The following is a 19,092-nucleotide window of genomic DNA, read 5'->3' as shown; positions in this document are numbered from 1 at the left end:
AATCAGCCTGCAAGGAGGGAGACCTGGGCTCGAACCCTGGCTTGGGAATATTCCTTGGAGGGGGGAACAGCTACCCACTCCAGTATTCTGGCCTGGAGAATTCCACGGACTGTATAGCCTATGCGCTCTCAAAGAGTCGGACACGACTGAGCGACTTCACTTCAGGAGCCTAATTTTGCTGCCCTTGGCTCAGGCTTTGCTCTAACAGCAAATGGTTCATCTTATATTGTTCTTGTTTTAGCAGGAATCATCTTTTTATATATTAGGTGTTTTCTATGGTTGTAATTATTGTCATTTTTAAAGAGTTCACTGGATGAAACAGCTAAAACAAAACAAATGGCCACAATTCCCAAATTCATTTATCAGAAACATCTGAGAAACCCTAAAATGTAAAGATTCTCAATCATGGATTATTATAAACATGGTTATTTTAAGATCATGCATTTATATTTCAAAATCAGGGTAAAATTCTATTTGCCCCATCTGGAGATGGGGTATGACTACGCAGGGATCAGTGTGGAACGGGGGCTTAGACCAAGGAAATCAGATTGTATGTCTCTGAGGGGATTCTCAGTGGGCTGATCTAGCAAAGCAGATCTGAACCAAGTCCTTTGTTTTTGGGTAGTGAGTAAAGAGCATTAAACTGGGGAGACCAAACAGCAATAGCAAGCCAAGAGAGGTAGTGGTGGGATGAAGAATAAGAAATAGAGCTAAGAGGGCGAAGGACTGACAGGAAGAGTGCAGGACAAAGCGAGAAGGTCTGGAGTGACTGCCACAAAGACTTTTGGTGTTTCCTCAGTTCTCATTTCTAATACATGGATACACGAGACATAGTAATGAAGTGGCAATAAATCTTCAGGAACTCTGCCTAATAAAGGACTGCTTTGAAAATGTATCACAAAGACTATCCACATGATATGGTTGGTTTCAGGCAATCTAGCCCTTCTAGGTGCAGAAAATCCCATTGATTACTTCCAATTATTTTTTTGTTCCCTCTTTTGAAACTGTCTAGTACTCAAATGTATTAGGGAAGTGGTGAGCAGGCTTAGTTGGGAGAAATGGAAAAATACTGAGGCCAGATGATATGATGATTTCTTCTGACATCAACCTGATAGATTTAAGTGAAAGACGACACTTTAACATTCATGCACATCTAGTTGAAAGGAATTATATTCACATGCAGATCATATATTTGGCTCATTTCATAAACACACGTTTTATGCCATGCATTTGAGAAATGTGAAACCAAGCCAGGTTTTATATAGCCCACATCATTTTACACATTTGGGAAGGTTAATAGTAAAGATTCTAGGCAACTGATTTAGGTGCTTTTAAAATTTGGAGATTCTACAGCTGATTGTAGATTTAGAGGAAGCTGGAAAGCCTCAACAAATTTCTTCCTTTCTTTAGTTACCAGAGAATGGTAGAAAAAAGATTTGCTAATAAGGAAAGAATGGTTTTGCTAGTTTCCATGATTCCTTTTCACCACCATCTTCCTTCAGGCAAAAGTTAGCCTGTATTTTTAAGTGTCTTGGAATAAACATGCCTGTATTAAAACATTCTCCTTGTTTATAATTTTATGATTTATCTATATGTCTTTATTTTTGGCTACCATGACTTTTTACAGCTTTCTAATTTATATAGCCATTTGTTTAGGCTGTCAAAACATTTTTAATTTTAATTACTGTGTATCATGCCTGAGGGTGTAAAACTGTCAGATAAATCTGAGACTCTGCATAAACATGTGGAGAACTGCATGTGTTATCACTCAACAATTGCTAGTGGGCAGTTAGCAAATGCCTTTCTAGAGGGTTGGTGGTTGGTTGGCTTCTTTTTTTCCCCTCCCCAGAGGCACCAGATGATGTTGTCAGGCTGGGTACTGGATGCCTTGTTGCATACCATGTTGATGGCCTTGGCACAAAGAGGGCAAGAGTGTGTGATGGCCCAGTCACAGGACAGGCAACCTGTGGCTGGCTAATGAAAGAGCATGGAATGTTTAAGTTTGTCACATTGGCAACTGGACAGTCAATCTGGCACTCATTTTTAAAAAGAAAAATAACTGGGGAAGAGGAGTCAGATTTCTGAAAAAGTAGGATAGTATATTTGCTAAACTGTCATCAGGAATTTGCCCTTCCCCCTTTTTAAAATAAAGTCTCAGTAGTATATGCATGTATGTATCCTTTCATCCATTCAACCATCTATCTTTTAAATCTAAATTTCCTGCATTTGGGATCAGGCAACATGAACTTGCCGAGAAGGCAATGGCACCCCACTCCAGTACTCTTGCCTGGAAAATCCCATGGACAGAGGAGCCTGGAAGGCTGCAGTCCATGGGGTCGCTAAAGAGTCGGACACGACTGAGCGACTTCCCTTTCACTTCTCACTTTCATGCATTGGAGAAGGAAATGGCAACCCACTCCAGTGTTCTTGCCTGGAGAATCCCAGGGACGGGGGAGCCTGGTGGGCTGCCGTCTATGGGGTCGCACAGTCGGACACGACTGAAGAGACTTGGCAGTAACATGAACTTGAATGATGTCACTTATCAGCTATGGTCATCTTGGACAAATTCCTTAATTGTAGATTTACATTACAGTGAGGTGAAAGGCTTTAGAGGTAATCTAGCAATTTACTCAACACAATGATGAGATCCATGATGAGAAACAGATCTGGACTGTGTCTGTATTTACTCTGTGGCAATGTACTATAATTACAATTATGCTATTTTCAGATCAACATCCAGAGAAGGCTTCCTCCACCCTCTGCCCAGTTTCTAAAGCCCCAACCTTTGAATTTAAGAACCAGAGAACAGACAGGGCAGGGCAAACAATGATACAGATTCTCTTCTGCAATCTGATTTTGCTGTTCTCTTCTACCTTTTACCCTTGACATGCCCAAGGTACATTAGTAAGATAATATGCCTCAGAATGCATGTTCAACTGATCTAGCTGCTACTATTTGTAGAATTGAATTTTCTGAAGGAGTTTGTGTTTCTAGTCTATGATCTCAATCAGGTAGAGGTATTCGTTAATGTGGAGATAAACTGATTATTGGTGTGGAGTCCTTCAGACAAGAAGCCGTGGTAGAAAATAAAGAATCTTATACTTTTAAATATTAAAGGTTGGTAGAATGACTTATAGAATGGCTTCCCTGGTGGCTCAGTGGTTAAAGAACCCACCTGCCAATGCAGGAGACGTGGGTTCAAACCCTGGCTCAGGAAGATCCCCTGGAGAAGGAAATAGCAATCCAGTCTAGTATTCTTGCATGGGAAATCCCATGGACAGAAGAGGCTGGCAGGATACAGTCCACAGGGTTGTTAAGAATCATACATGACCTAGCAACTAAACAACAACAATAGCTTATAGAATATGTACTGATTGTGTAAGTCACAGGAATTTAAAAAATATCCCTCATGCACATTTAGCTCTTCAATGAAAAAGTGCTTAACTCAAGAAACATTTTTAAAAATTATCTTATCATCTTTGATAGAGGAAGGCACTGCTGATCTAGTCCTCCAGGACTCTGCTCTTTTTCCTTGAGAAAGTAATGCTTTCCCCTTTCTAATTTTCCAATATAAAACATTTCTCTTTGCCACCCTGAGATTTAATAGTTTCCTCTTCAAGTGATTTGCTTCCTTATGAAAACTTTATTCACTCAAGGTTTGTTAAGAGTATTTGATAAGTGCCTGCTCTGTGCTAGATACTGTTTTAAGGGAGAGTAAAAACAAATACTAAACAAGTAGTCAGAATTGGACTGTACTTCTGATAGGATGGTTGTTGACAGTTATACATCTCTAGTAATAATGCAAACTGGAGTATATCTCAATTACAGAAAATCTGTTTATACTCTTTCCTCAATAACAAGCACATGTGCTTAGGCACTCAGTCCTGTCTGACTCTTTGCAACCCCATGGACTCTAGCCCACCAGGCTCCTCTGTACAGGAGGGTTCTCCAGGCAGGCACATAGCAAGAGCTAAATATGACTCCAAGTTAACAGGTAAATGCAGAATGAGTATTTTTCTTTCTCTTTTTCTACCTTTGATTTTGTTAATTTTGAAGTCTATATTAAGTTATTAACTTAAAAAAAGATAACACTTGTAGGACTATTGTTATTCAAATATAATTTGCCTGAACTAGGAAAAGGCAAAAATGAAAACAGTATACATGCCTGTGATTTGATTACTTGCATCAGTACAGGAGATAAAAGGGACTTCACACCCACATTTATAACAGCACAACTCACAATAGCCAAGAGGTAAAAGCAGCCTAAATGAGGATGAATGGATAAACAAAATGTGGTATATATACACACGATGGAATATTATTTAGCCTTTAAAAAGGAAGGGAATCCTATCACATGCTATGCTATGGATAGCCCTTGAGGACATTGTATTATGTGAAGTAAGCCAGTCACAAAAGGACAAATACTGTGTGATTCTATTTATATGTGGTGGTATCTATAGCAGAAAATTGAGGGGTAGAAAGTAGAATGGTGGTTGCCAGGGGTTGGGAGAATGGCAGAAAGAGAAATTATTTAGTGAGTATAGAGCTTCAAATATGTCAAATGAAAAAATTCTGTAAATCTGTTTCAAAACAGTGAGGATACACTTAATACTACTCAACTGTACACATGAAATAGTTAAGATAGTAAATTCTGTGTCATGTATTTTTTACCACAATAAAGAAAAAGGGGGTTGGGTGGGGAAGATAACTAAAACTGAATAAGTGTTGTCTTCCAGACACTTTACCTAGATTATGTCACTTAATCTTGTTTGCACCATCACTGAGCAGGTAAGTTAATTAGTTTTCTAGGCTGTAGGATTCAGAAGCTGAGAACCAGAAATATGAGTTCAAATGTTTGTCTATTTTAGTTTCATGCTTTTTTTAAAATAAAGCATAGATAGAAATGCTAAAGATACCAAATAGAGATTAATAATACTTAAAATAACAACAATAAAAATAATGCAATAATATTCATTTTGTGCTACTATATTCCATGGACTTTTTCTGATAGTGTCTTTAATCCTCAAAACTTACAAGAATTTTTATTAAGCCCATTTTACAGATGAGCAAAGTTGAGTTAAATAAATTGCTCAAAATCAAGCAGTCACTAAGAGGCAGGAGCTTGAATCCAGCTAGTCTGATCTTAGCACCCACAGTCTCATATTACTTGACAAGAATGAGTGTCGAAAGGCATGGCTAAGTTGGTTAAGACCCAGAGCTTACCTCTTCCCATAGATACACCAAAATTACAACTATTTACAGAGCAACTGTTGATGAGAAAAGCCAGAAGACTAGGGGAAAAGGCCTTCTACATCAAAAGCTATCAAGAAGTAACTGCAACAAGATGGCCAGGAGGGGTGGAGATGTACAGTCAGGACCCATACTCCAGGTGGGTGACACTCAAATGGGATGATAACTGCAATCACAGACGTTCTCCTCGTGGAGGAGTCAGAGCCCTACAGTGCACTCCCTAGCCCAGGGGTCCTGCACTAGAAAGATAAAACCCCAGCACATTTAGCTTTGAAAGCCAGTGGGGCTTACTTGTGAGAAAGCCAGAGGGCTGAAGAGACAACTCTCACTTGTCCTGAGAAGCCACAATTTGGAAGGAACCTGGGTGAGACCTGCCTGCTGATCTTGGAGAGCATCTCAGAGAGGCAGGAGGCAACTAGAGCTTACCCTGGGGACACAGATGCTGGCAGTAGTCATTTTGGGGAGCTTGGTCTACTATGAGGACATTGGTATTGGCAAACATCAACTTGGAATCCTCCCTCTAGCTTATTATCCTTGGGACCTAGCACCATCACCAGCCTCACTACACCAGTACAGTGATGCCTTAGGTCAAGCAACTAGACGGGCAGAGACACAGCCCCATCACCAGTAGGTTAGCTACCCTAAGAACCCATAAGACAACTTGGGACCCAGCTGTGTCTATCAGAGGGTCCAAGATCTGTCCCTGAACACCAGTGTGTTGGCACTAGGGATCCCTAAGGCCCTGCATGAGAGATCCCAAGACCTGGCTCTACCCACTAGTAAGTAAGCACTAACCCAGGACCCAGCATCACCCACCAGTGGGTGGGCACCAGCCCTAGGATCCTTTGATTTCCTGGCCCTGCCCACCATAGGAAAGATGCCAGCCCCAAGACCACTACAGACCTGCAGTCTGCCATGTCAGGACTCACCTTGCCCACCAGCAGGCCAGCACTAGCTGAGATCCCTGGGCTTTAGCCTTGCCCACCAGTAAGCCAACAGCAGGGAAGAAACACCATGGCCCCTCAGCCAGTCACCCAGGATCTGGCTCCACCCACTAGTGGGCCAACACTAGCTTTGAGATACCCCAGATTCTATAGTCAGAGTGTCAAAGACTGTCCCTGCTTACCACTGGGCTGACATCAGGGCCCCTGTGGTCCTGGCTTTGCCCACCAGTAAGCCAGCCATAGCCCTGAGACCCCAACAGCACAGTGACATCAGCTCCAAGATACTTTGGATCCCTCAGTCAGCCATTCTTGAATCCAACTCCAGTTAGAGCTTCCCTAACCTGGGAAAGGAAACAGACATCTAGGTCCAGAAATCACAGAGTCCCAAACAGGAACAACACAAAGAGAACCATACGAGGACACATAATTAAATTAACAAAAATTAAAGATAAAGAGAAAATATTAAAAGTAGCAAGGGAAAAGCAACAAGTTGCATACAAATGAATTCCCATAGGCTATCAGCTCACTTTTCAACATAATCCCTGCAGACCAGAGACGGTGGTACATATTTAAAGTAATAAAAGGGGAAAACCTACACCCAAGAACACTCTACCTGGCAAAGCCTTAATTCAGATTTGATAGATCAAAAGTGTTACAGACTAACAAAAGCTAAGAGTTCAGCACCACAAAAACTTTAGCCTTTCTTTACAAGAAACACCAAAGGACCTTTTCTAAGCAAAAAAGAGGGACACGCTGCTGCTGCTAAGTCGCTTCAGTTGTGTCCAACTCTGTGCGACCACATAGACAGCTTCCCACCAGGCTCCCCCATCCCTGGGATTCTCTTGGCAAGAATACTGGAGTAGGCTGCCATTTCCCTCTCCAATCCATGAAAGTGAAAAGTGAAAGTGAAGTCGCCAGTCATGTCCGACAAGTAGTGACCCCATGGCCTGCAGCCCACCTGGCTCTTCCGTCCATAGGATTTTCCAGGCAAGAGTACTGGAGTGGGGTGCCATTGCCTTCTCTGGAGGGACACACTAGAAACATGAAAATTATGAAAGCAAAAAGCTCATTGATAAAGGAATATATACATAAAGGTATCAAATTAACCACATATAGTTAATAGGAAGAGTAAAAGACAAATAGTAAAATTATCCATATCTGCATTAAATAGTTAAGAGATACAGAAAACAAAAAGGTATAAAATATGTCAATAATAGTAAACATGGGAAGGTAGTAAAAATGCAGGGTTGTTAAAAATGTTTTTGAACTTAAGAGGTCAGCAACATTCATATATGATAAAATCTATCTAGAAAGTGATTACAGAAGGAACATACCTCAACATGATAAAGCCCACATATGATAAGCACACAGATAACATCATATTCAACAGTGAAAAGCTGAAAGCATTTCCTCTAACATCAGGAATAAGACAGAGATGACTCTCACAATTTTTATTCAACATAGTACTGTAAGTCCTCGTCACAGCAATCAAACAAGAAAGAGAAATAAAGAAATCCAAATTGGAAGTTTGCAGACGACATGATGCTATAAAGAAAATCCTAAACATACTACCAAGAAACTACTACAGCTTATCAAAGAATTTGGTAAATTTGTAAGATACAATATTAATATACAGAAATCCATTGCACTTCTATACATTAGCACTGAATTGTCAGATAAAGCAATAAAAAACATCCCATTTACAATTGCCTCAAAAAGAATAAAATACCCAGGAATAATTAAGGAGGTAAAAGACTTGTATATGGAAAATAAACCACACTTATGAAAAATTGAAGATAACACAGATGGAAAGTTATACCATGTTCATGAACTAGAATAACATTTTTTTAAATGACCATACTATCCAATATAGAAGATATAATTCAGTCCCTATCAAAATACCAATGATTTTTTTTTCATAATAAGAACAAATAACTCCAAGATTTGTATGGAAAAAGAAAACATCCCATAGAGTCAGTGTAACCTTAAGAAAGAACAAAGCTGGAGGTATCATGCTTTCTGATTTCAAGCTATATTACAAAGCTACAGTCATCAAAATAGTATGGCACTACCACAAAAACTCACATTAAGCAATGGAACCAAATAGAGAGCCCAGAAATGATCACATGCTCTATAACCAATTAATCTATGGCAAAAGGAAAGAATATACAATGGAGAAAAAGACAGTCTCTTCAATAAATGCTACTGGAAGACTGGACAGCTACATGCAAAAGAATCACACTGGACTACTTTCTAACAGCGTGCATAAAAATAAATTCAAACTATGTTAAAGACCTAAATGTAAGACCTGAAACCATAAAACCTCTAGGATAAAACATACACAGTAAGATCTTTCACTCTGGTCTTAGTGATATAATTTTGGATCTATCTCCTCAGGCAAGGAAAACAAAAACAAAAACAAAAAAACCCAAAACAAAAACCAAACTAAATGGGACTACAGCAAAGTAAAAAAGCTTTTGCACAACAAAGGACTATCAACAAAACTCAAGGCCATCTACTGAATGGGAGATGATATTTGTAAATGATATAGCTGATAAGTGGTTATATCCAAAATATACAAAGAACTCATATAACTCGACATCAAAAAAAAAAATCAAATAACCCAATTAAATATGTCATGGGGTCATGGTGGAGAGTTCTGACAGAACGTGGTTAACTGGAGAAGGGAATGGCAAACCACTTCAGTGTTCTTGCCTTGAGAACCCCATGAACAATATGAAAAGGCAAAAAGATAGGACACAGAAAGATGGTCTCCTCAGGTTGGTAGGTGCCCATATGCTACTGGAGATCAGTGGAGAAATAAGTCAAGAAAGAATGAAGAGAGAGAGCCAAAGCAAAAAGAACACCCAGCTGTGGATGTGACTGGTGATGGAAGTAAAGTCTGATGCTTTAAAGAGCAATATTGCATAGGAACCTGGAATGTTAGGTCCATGAATCAAGGCAAATTGGAAGTGGTCAAACAGGAGATGGCAAGAGTGAACGTTGACATTTCAGGAATCAGTGAACTAAAATGGACTGGGTGGGTGAATTTAACTCAGATGGCCATTATATCTACTATTGTGGGCAAGAAGCCCTTAGAAGAAATCGAGTAGCCATCATGGTCAATAAAAGAGTCCTAAATGCAGTATTTGGATGCAATCTCAAAAACGACAGAATGATCTCTGTTCGTTTCCAAGGCAAACCATTCAATATCACAGTAATCCAAGTCTATGCCCCAACCAGAAATGCTGAAGAAGCTGAGATTGAAGAGGTCTATGAAGACCTACAAGACCTTCTAGAACTAACACCCAAAAAAGATGTCCTTTTCATTATATGGGACTGGAGTGCAAAAGTAGGAAGTCAAGAAATACCTGGAGTAACAGGCAAATTTGGCCTTGGAGTACAGAATGAAGCAGGGCAAAGGCTAATAGAGTTCTGCCAAGAGAAAGCACTGGTCATAGCAAATACCCTCTTCCAAAAACACAAGAGAAGACTCTACACATGGACATCACCAGATGGACAACACTAAAATCAGATTGAATATATTCTTCCCAGCCAAAGATGGAGAAGCTCTATATAGTCAGCAAAAACAAGACTAGGAGCTGACTGTGGCTCAGATCATGAACTCCTTATTGCCAAATTCAGACTTAAATTGGAGAAAGTAGGGAAACCACTAGACCATTCAGGAACGACCTAAATCAAATTCCTTTAGATTATACAGTGGAAGTGACAAACAGATTCAAGGGAGTAGATCTGATAGACAGAGTGCCTGAAGAACTACGGACGGAGGTTCATGACATTGTACAGGAGGCAGTGCTCAAGACCATCTCCAAGAAAAAGAAATGCAAAAAGGCAAAATGGCTGTCTGAGGAGGCCTTACAAATAGCTGTGAAAAGAAGAGAAGCGAAAGGCAAAGGAGAAACAGAAAGATATACCCATTTGAATGCAGAGTTCAAAAGAATAGCAAGAAGAGATAAGAAAGCCTTCCTCAGTGATCAATGCAAAGAAATAGAGGAAAACAATAGAATGGGAAAGACTAGAGATGTCCTCAGAAAATTAGAGATACCAAGGTAACATTTCATGTAAAGATGGGCACAATAAAAGACAGAAATAGTATGGACTTAACAGAAGCAAAAGATATTATGTAGAGGTGGCAAGAATACTCAGAAGAACTATACGAAAAAGATCTTCATGATCCAGATAACCATGATGGTGTGATCACTGACCTAGAGCCAGACATCCTGTAATGTGAAGTCAAGTGGGCCTTAGGAAGCATCACAATCAACAAAACTAGTGGAGGTGATGGAATTCCAGTTGAGCTATTACAAATCCTAAAAGATGATGCTGTGTAAGTGCTGCACTCAGTATGCCAGCAAATTTGGAAAACTCAGCAGTGACCACAGGACTGGAAAAGGTTGGTTTTCATTCCAATCCCAAAGATAGGCAATGGCAAAGAATGTTCAAAGTACCACACAATTGCACTCATCTCACATGCTAGCAAAGTAATGTTCAAAATTCTCCAAGCCAGGCTTCAACAGTACATGAACCATGAACTTTCAGATGTTCAAGCTGGATTTAGAAAAGGCAGAGGAACAAGAGATCAAATTTCTAACATCTGTTGGATCATAGAAAAAACAAGAGAATTCCAGAAAACATCTACTTCTGCTTTATTGACTATGCCAAAGCCTTTGACTGTGTGGATCACAACAAACTGTGGAAAATTCTTAAAGAGAAGGAATATCAGACCACTTTACCTGCCTCCTGAGAAGTCTGTATGCAGGTCAAGAAGCAACAGCTAAAACAGGACATGGAACAACAGACTGGTTCCAAATTGGGAAAGGAGAAGGTCAAGTCTGTATATTGTCACCCTGCTTATTTAATTTACATGCAGAGTACATCATGTGAAATGCTGGGCTGGAAGAAGCACAAACTGGAATCAATATTTCTAGGAGAAATATCAATAACCTCAGATATGCAGATGACACCACCCTTATGGCAGAAAGTGAAGAGGAACTAAAGAGGCTCTTGATGAAAGTAAAAGAGGAGAGTGAAAAAGTTGGTGTAAAACTCAACAGTTAGAAAACTAAGATGATGGCATCTGGTCCCATCAATTCAGTTCAGTTCAGTTGCTCAGTCATGTCCGACTCTTTATGACTCCGTGAACCGCAGCACGCCAGGCCTCCCTGTCCATCACCAACTTCTGGAATCCACATAAACTCATGTCCATCGAGTCGGTGATGCCATCCAACCATCCTATCCTCTGTTGTCCCCTTCTCGTCCTGCCCTCAATCTTTCCCAGCATCAAGGTCTTTTCAAATGAGTCAGCTCTTCACATCAGGTGGCCAAAGTATTAGAGTTTCAGCTTCAAAATCAGTCCTACCAATGAATACCCAGGACTGATCTCCTTTAAGATGGACTGGTTGGATCTCCTTGCAGTCCAAGGGACTCTCAAGAGTCTTCTCCAACACCACAGTTCAAAAGCATCAATTCTTCAGCGCTCAGCTTTCTTCACAGTCCAACTCTCACATCCACATATGACCACTGGAAAAACCATAGCCTTGACTAGATGGACCTTTGTTGACAAAGTAATGTCTCTGCTTTTTAATATGCTGTCTGTTGCTGCTGCTGCTGCTAAGTCGCTTCAGTCATGTCCAACTCTGTGTGACCCCAGAGACGGCAGCCCACCAGGCTCCCTGTTCCTGGGATTCTCCAGGCAAGAACACTGGAGTGGGTTGCCATTTCCTTCTCCAATGCATGAAAGTGCAAAATGAAAGTGAAGTCGCTCAGTGGTGTCTGACTCTTAGTGACCCCATGGACTACAGCCTTCCAGGCTCCTCTGTCCATGGGATTTTCCAGGCAAGAGTAGTGGAGTGGGGTGCCATTGTCTTCTTCAAATATGCTATCTAGGTTGGTCATAACTTCCCTCCAAGGAGTAAGTGTCTTTTAATTTCATGGCTGCAATCACCATCCACAGTGATTTTAGAACCTAGAAAAATAAAGTCAGCCACTGGTTCCACTGTTTTCCCATCTAATGGCAAATAGTTGGGGAAACAATGAAAACAGTTGCAGACTTTATTTTTGGGGGTTCCAAAATCACTGCAGATGGTGACCACAACCATGAAATTAAAAGATGCTTGCTCCTTGGAAGTAAAGGAATGAACAACCTAGACAGCATTTAAAAAGTAGAGACAATACTTTGCCAGCAAAGATCCGTCTAGTCAAGGCTATGGTTCTTCCAGTGGTCATGTATGGATGTGAGAGTTGGACTATGAAGAAAGCTGAGCGCCGAAGAATTGATGCTTTTGAACTGTGGGGTTGGAGAAGACTCTTGAGAGTCCCTTAGACTGTAAGGAGATCCAACCAGTCAATCATAGAGGAAATCACTCCTGAATATTCATTGGAAGGACTGATGCTGAAGCTGAAGCTCCAATATTTTGGCCACCTGATGTGAAGAACTGACTCATTGGAAAAGACCCTGATGCTGGGAAAGATTGAAGGTGGGAGGAGAAGGGGACAGCAGAGGATGAGATGGTTGGATGGCATCATTGACTCAATGGACGTGAGTTTGAGTAAGCTCCAGGAGTTGGTGATGGATAGGGAAGCCACATGTGCTGCAGACCGTAGGGTTGAAAAGAGTTGGACACTACTGAACTGAACTGACAAGTGGTTAATATCTAAAATATACAAAGAATTCATATAACTCAACATCAAAAAAATCAAATAACCCAATTATATATAGGCATACTATCTGAATGACATTTCTTGAAGAAGACATACAAATGGCCAACAGGCACATAAAAAGATGCTCAACATCACTAATAATCAGGTAAATACAATTCAAAACCTCAGTGAATTATTACCTACACTTGTCAGAATGGCTATTATCAAAATGACAACAAATAACAAGTGTTAGCAAGAATGTGAAAGAAAGGGAACCCATGTCCACTACTGATGGGAATTTAAATGGGTGCAACCACAGTGGAGAACAGTGTTAATATTCTTGAAAACTTAAAAACAGAACTGAAATATAATCCATAAATTTTACTCCTTGGTGTTTAACTGAATAAAAGAAAAACACTAGTTTGAAAAGACGTATGCACACTATGCTCATTGCAACATTGTTTACAATAGCCAAGATAAGGATGCAATCTAAGTATCTATTAAACAGATGCATGGATAAGAACCTGTGGTACACACACACACACACACAATGGAATACTACTCAGTCATAAAAAGAATGAAATCTTGCCACTTATGACTATTTGGATGGATCTAGAGAGTATCATGCTAAGTGAAATAAGTCAGCAGAGAAAGACAAATATTGTATGATTTCATTTATATGGGTAACTGAAAAATCAAAACAAATGAATAAACATAAGAAAACGGTAGCAGAGTTATAGATACAGAGAACAAACATGCGGTTGCCAGAGTATAGGTGGATAGAGGGAGGAGAGAAATAGATGAGAAAGATTATGAGGTATAACACTTCAGTGCTAAAAACTGAGTCACAGGTATGAAATGTACAGTGTGGGGAATACAGTCAATCCCTACTACAGGGGATCTTCCCCAAAGAGGGCTCAAATTCAGGTCTCCTGCATTATAGGCAGATTCTTTACCATCTGAGCCACTAGGGAAGCCCATACATTTAATACCTATATAATATCTTTGTACGGTGCCATGTTGTGGCTAGACCGATTGGGTGATCATTTTTAAATGTATAGAAATACCAAATCAGTATGTTGTATAACAGGAACTAACATAGTGTTGAAGATCAATTATACTTCAAAAAGCACAAACAAACAAACAAACAAAAACTAAGAAAAAAGGTCAGATTTGTGGTTACCAGGGCAGGGTGCGTTGCTGCAGAGGGAAGTGGATGGAGGCAGTTAAATGGTACAAACTTCCAGGTATAAGATAAATAAGTACTAGGAATGCAATGTACACTTTAAACATGATTAACATACCTGTATGTTATACCTGAAAGTTGTTTAAAGTAAATCTTAGGAATTTTAATTGTAAGAGCACTTTTTTCTATTTAACCTTATATCTATATGAGGTGATAGATGTTCACTAAATTTATTGTGATATCATGATGCATATATGTAAAATCATTGTGCTATATACCTTACACGGTGCTGTGTGTCATATCTCAAAAAAACTAGAATAACAAAAAAGAATGAGTGTCTAGCTGCAGTGTTTACCATTTCAAGCCCCTTTTCCCATACATTATCCAATGTTAAAAACTCAATTATGGGGTTAGCCAACAGCCATCATTATCCTTATTTTATGGGAGATAATGCAGAGTATCTGTCCAGGAACTTAGGAATCTTGTTCAAGGATACACAATTAAATGATAAAAGGACTTGATTCCAGGTTTCCTGACTTCTGGTCCCATGTCCAATCTCCCTTACTACCCAGGTAGGTCTATCCCAGAAATTTCCTAGACCACCTTGGACTTGGAGGGACTTGAGTGTGTTACAGACACTCCCTCACTTTTACACTGGTTTGTCTGAGCTCTGGGTGATTGCCAGGGGCTACAGATCAGAGAGGAACTCTGGTGGCTCAGTCTTGGGTGCAGGCCACAGGGACACGCTTGCCCAGGGCTCTCCTGGACCAGTGAGGGAGGGCTCGGCAAGTCTGTGCCCTGCTTTTTCCTGACATGCCCTCAGAGAACAGGATTTTTATTGGACACTTCATGCCAGGAACAGAACGTGAGCCAAAAGGGACCTTGGTTTAATATCTCAAGAGATGGACAGGCACATATTATACAGCTAGTAACTTATCACTGATTTACTGCCCTTTATAAGACTGGTATTTTTTTGAAAGAGGGGAAGGAGGCGGCAGAAGTTGCTTTTGTCCCAACACTTGTTTTATTGCAGATGTTTGCAGCTGGCATTCTCTGCTTTTCTTTCTCTATGGGTGCATAAGAATAACTCACATAATCATGCTTCTGTCTTAATTCCCTTTCTTTTACTTAATTAAAAGGCCTGATGCTGATGCCAGAAAAATCTGGCAGATTTGTTAAAATCTGAAGAGAGGGAGAGCTGGGCTGTATTCGAAGCAGTTGATGTCTCTCAAATGAATAAGGCCATAAATTTTAGGAAACTTGTCTTCCTCTCTCTCCAAATAATTGGGTGAATCTGTGGATCTGGGCGGGGCTTGTTCCTGCATCTTGTTGGGTTGACTTGTTGGGTCGCCAAGGATTTGGGAGGTTAAGGATGGGCAGGGCTATACGGGCTGTGCTCTGCCCCACATGGTCTCTCATTCTCCTGGGTGCCTGGGATTATACTCATCGTGCATGAAGGGTTTCAAGAGAGGAAGCAAAATGTACTCCTACTCTTTCAAGCCTCTGCTTATGTCAAGTCTGCTGTCATCCTATTGGCCAATGCAAGTCACATGGTTGAATCAAATGTCAGCCAAATGTGGACTCTGAGTCCACAGAAATAATAGAGCCTAAGAACATAGATGCAGAAAGGGCACTATGACCAGGGGCAGAGGGTGGGCAGGGGAAGGTGCCTATCATCTGAATTAATCTTCCATTCTCGGAAGAACACAATGATGGCTCCCTGCATCTTAAGGGTGGTAGCTTTCCCCAAGAAGTGGAGATACTGTATTCTCTTCTTCCACCCTAGGGCTGGCTTAGGATGGTGTTTTAAACACAGAAGGTGCTAAGTGTCCTTGACATGGACGACTGGAAGTAAGGGTGTCATTGACGAGTACCCAGTCTCTTAACCACATCTCTTTCGGTTGTAAGTAATGAGCAGCTTCTCAAAGTGCCATCTCATCCTCATCAACAGAAGAAACTAACATATTTTACTGAATTCAAGGGAAGGAAATACAAATGATTTTTTTTTTTTTTGAGAGACCAAGACTGGCAACTGTAATTTATAAGGGGTTGAGTCTTATCCATGGGTGAGAGGCTATCCTGATTCCAATAAGCTAAAGCAAGAGTTCTGTCTCCTTGTCAACTGAACACTAGTTTAGATACTGCTATGAAGGACTTTTGGAGATTGAAGTAAAATCGTAAATCAGCTAACCTTAAGATATGGAGATTATGTAGGTGGGCCTGGCCTGAGTGGTGACTTCTCTGACTGGTAGGCTTGTAGCAGAAAAGGAATTGAGAGATTCAAAGCATGAGGAGTTTCAACATGCTCTCCCTGTCTTTGAAGATGGAGAGGGCCATGTGCCAAGGAGCACTCCTGGCCTCTAGAAGCTGAGAGAAGACCCTAGGTAACAGGAAGCAAGGGATAGAGACCTCAGTTCTATAATTGCAAGAACTGAATCAGGATCCTGAATGAGTTTGCAGTGTATTCCTTCCCAGAGACTCCAGATGAGAGGCCAGCTGGCCACCACCTTGATTTTGGTCTTATGACACTCTGGGTAGAGAACCTCTCTGAACCATGCTGGACTACCAACGTACAGATACTGTGAGAGAATAAATGGGTGTTGCTTTAAGCTGCTAAATTTGTGTTAATTTGTGAAGAATAGAAAACTAACACATGTGGTGATTACCATGTCCATTGTATAGCTTTAAAAATGTGAATACCTTTTGAGAAGTGGCATTAATGGAATTATCACTCTTGCTTTGTTCTAAATTTGTGGCCTAAAAGACTTCATGATCTGAGGGAGCAAAAATGTTCTGAGGATAAAGAAACAATTTGACAAGGGCAAGCTGTGAGAGAAAGATAGGTCAAGTTTTGAATGGAGCTGGATTTTTTTGGATTGCAATCTTGCATGCTAGGTCTTCAAGCTGATAGTCTATAAGTAGTAAGTCCTTGGGAACCCATTTTGTGTGTGTGTGTGTGTGTGTGTGTGTGTGTGTGTGTGTAGAGAGAGAGAGAGGAGGAAGGAACGAATGAAGGAGGGAGGTGGGAGGAAGGGAAGGCAGGAAAGAAGAAAAAGAATGAAGAAAGAGGGAAGGAAAGAGAAAGGAAGGAAAGGAAAGAAAAGGGAGAGAAAAAGAGTGGGAAGGGATTAGTTAAAGCTACTGAAAGAAAACCAAAAAGCCTTCAATTAACCTGTTTACATATTCTATCTTCTCAATTACATGAATACCATCAGCACTCAAACTTGTTCTAGCAAACCAGAATGCAAAGAAAATTCCTTCTCCTGAACTGTCAATATCCCTCTAGTTACCACCTTGCTTTTGCTTTTCTTATCCCCAAGTTGTCTACACATAGTATTCTCAAGTCTTCATTTTCTATTCATACTTCAACCCATCTCAAGCTGGCTTCCTGCTCAATCACTCCAGTGAAACTATTCTTTTCCAGATCATCAATGCTCTGCATTTTGCTACGTCCTGTGGACTCTATCTTCCAAGTGAATCCTTCATAATGATTAAACCCACTTGACCACACTTATTTTGGAACATTGTCTTCTTTTAGTTCCTAGAACAATACCCTCCTCTGGGTTTTCTCTTATTGTTTAAAATTTTTATTTATTTTTTAATTGAAGGATAATTGTTTTACAGAATTTTGTTGCTTTCTATCAAACCTCAACATGAATCAGCCATAAGGATACATATATCCCCTCCCTTTTGAAACTGCCTCCCATCTCCCTGCCCATCCCACCCCTCTAGGTTGATATAGAGCACCTGATTGAGTTTCCTGAGCCATACAGCAAATTCCCATTTGCTATCTATTTTACATATGGTAATGTAAGATTCTGTGTTATAATTTCCATACATCTCACCCTCTCCTCCCCTCTCCCCATGTTCATAAGTCTATTCTCTATGTCTGTTTCTCCACTGCCACCCTGTAAATAAATTCTTCAGTACCATTTTTCTAGATTCCGCATATATGAGTTAGAATATGATATTTGTCTTTCTCTTTCTGACTTACTTCATTCTGTATAATAGGCTCTAGGTTCATCCACCTCATTAGAACTGACTCAGATGTGTTGCTTTTTTTGGCTGAGTAATATTCCATTGTGTATATGTACCACAACTTCTTTATCCATTCATCTGTCGATGGACATCTAGGTTGCTTCCATGTTCTAGCTCTTGTAAATAGCACTACAATGAACAATGGGATACATGTGTCTTTTTCAATTTTGGTTTCCTCAGGGTATATGCCTAGGAGTGGGATTGCTGGGTCATATGGTGGTTTTATTTCTAGTTTTTTAAGGAATCTCCATACTGTCTTCCATAGTGCCTATATCAATTTACATTGCCAACAACAGTACAAAAGCATTCCCTTTTCTCCACACTCTGTCCAGCATTTATTGTTTGTAGACATTTTGATGGTGGACACTCTGACCTGTGTGAAGTGATATCTCATTGTGGTTTTGATTTACATTTCTCTAATAATGAGCAATGTTGAGCATCTTTTCATGTGTTTGTTAGCCATCTGTATGTCTTCTTTGGAGAAATGTCTATTTAGGTCTTTTTCCCACTTTTTGATTGGGTTGTTTGCTTTTCTGGTGTTGAGTTGTATGAGTGCTTGTATATTTTGGAAATTAATCCTTTGCCAGTTGTTTCATTTTCTATTCTTTTCTCCCATCCTGAGGGTTGTCTTTTCACCCTGTTTATAGTTTCCTTTGCTGTGCAAAAGCTTTTAAGTTTAATCAGGTCCCACTTGTTTACTTTTGTTTTATTTCCATTACTCTAGGAGGCAGGTCATAGAGGATCTTGCTTTATGTCGTTGAATGTTCTGCCTATGTTTTCCTCTAAGAGTTTTATATTTTCTGGTCTTACATTTAGGTCTTTAATCCACTTTGAGTTTTTCTTTGTGTACGGTGTTAGGAAGTGTTCTAATTTCATTCTTTCACATGTAGCTGTCCAGTTTTCCCAGCACCATATACTGAAGAGGCTGTCTTTGCCCCATTGTATAGTCTTACCTTCTTTGTCAAAAATAAGATATCCATAGGTGCATGGGTTTATTTCTGGGCTTTCTATCTT

Source organism: Bos mutus, chromosome 8, assembly GCF_027580195.1.
Source record: "Bos mutus isolate GX-2022 chromosome 8, NWIPB_WYAK_1.1, whole genome shotgun sequence".
Taxonomy (NCBI): Eukaryota; Metazoa; Chordata; class Mammalia; order Artiodactyla; family Bovidae; genus Bos; species Bos mutus.
The sequence above is the reverse complement of the archived record's forward strand: the minus strand, read 5'-3'. Positions refer to the sequence as shown.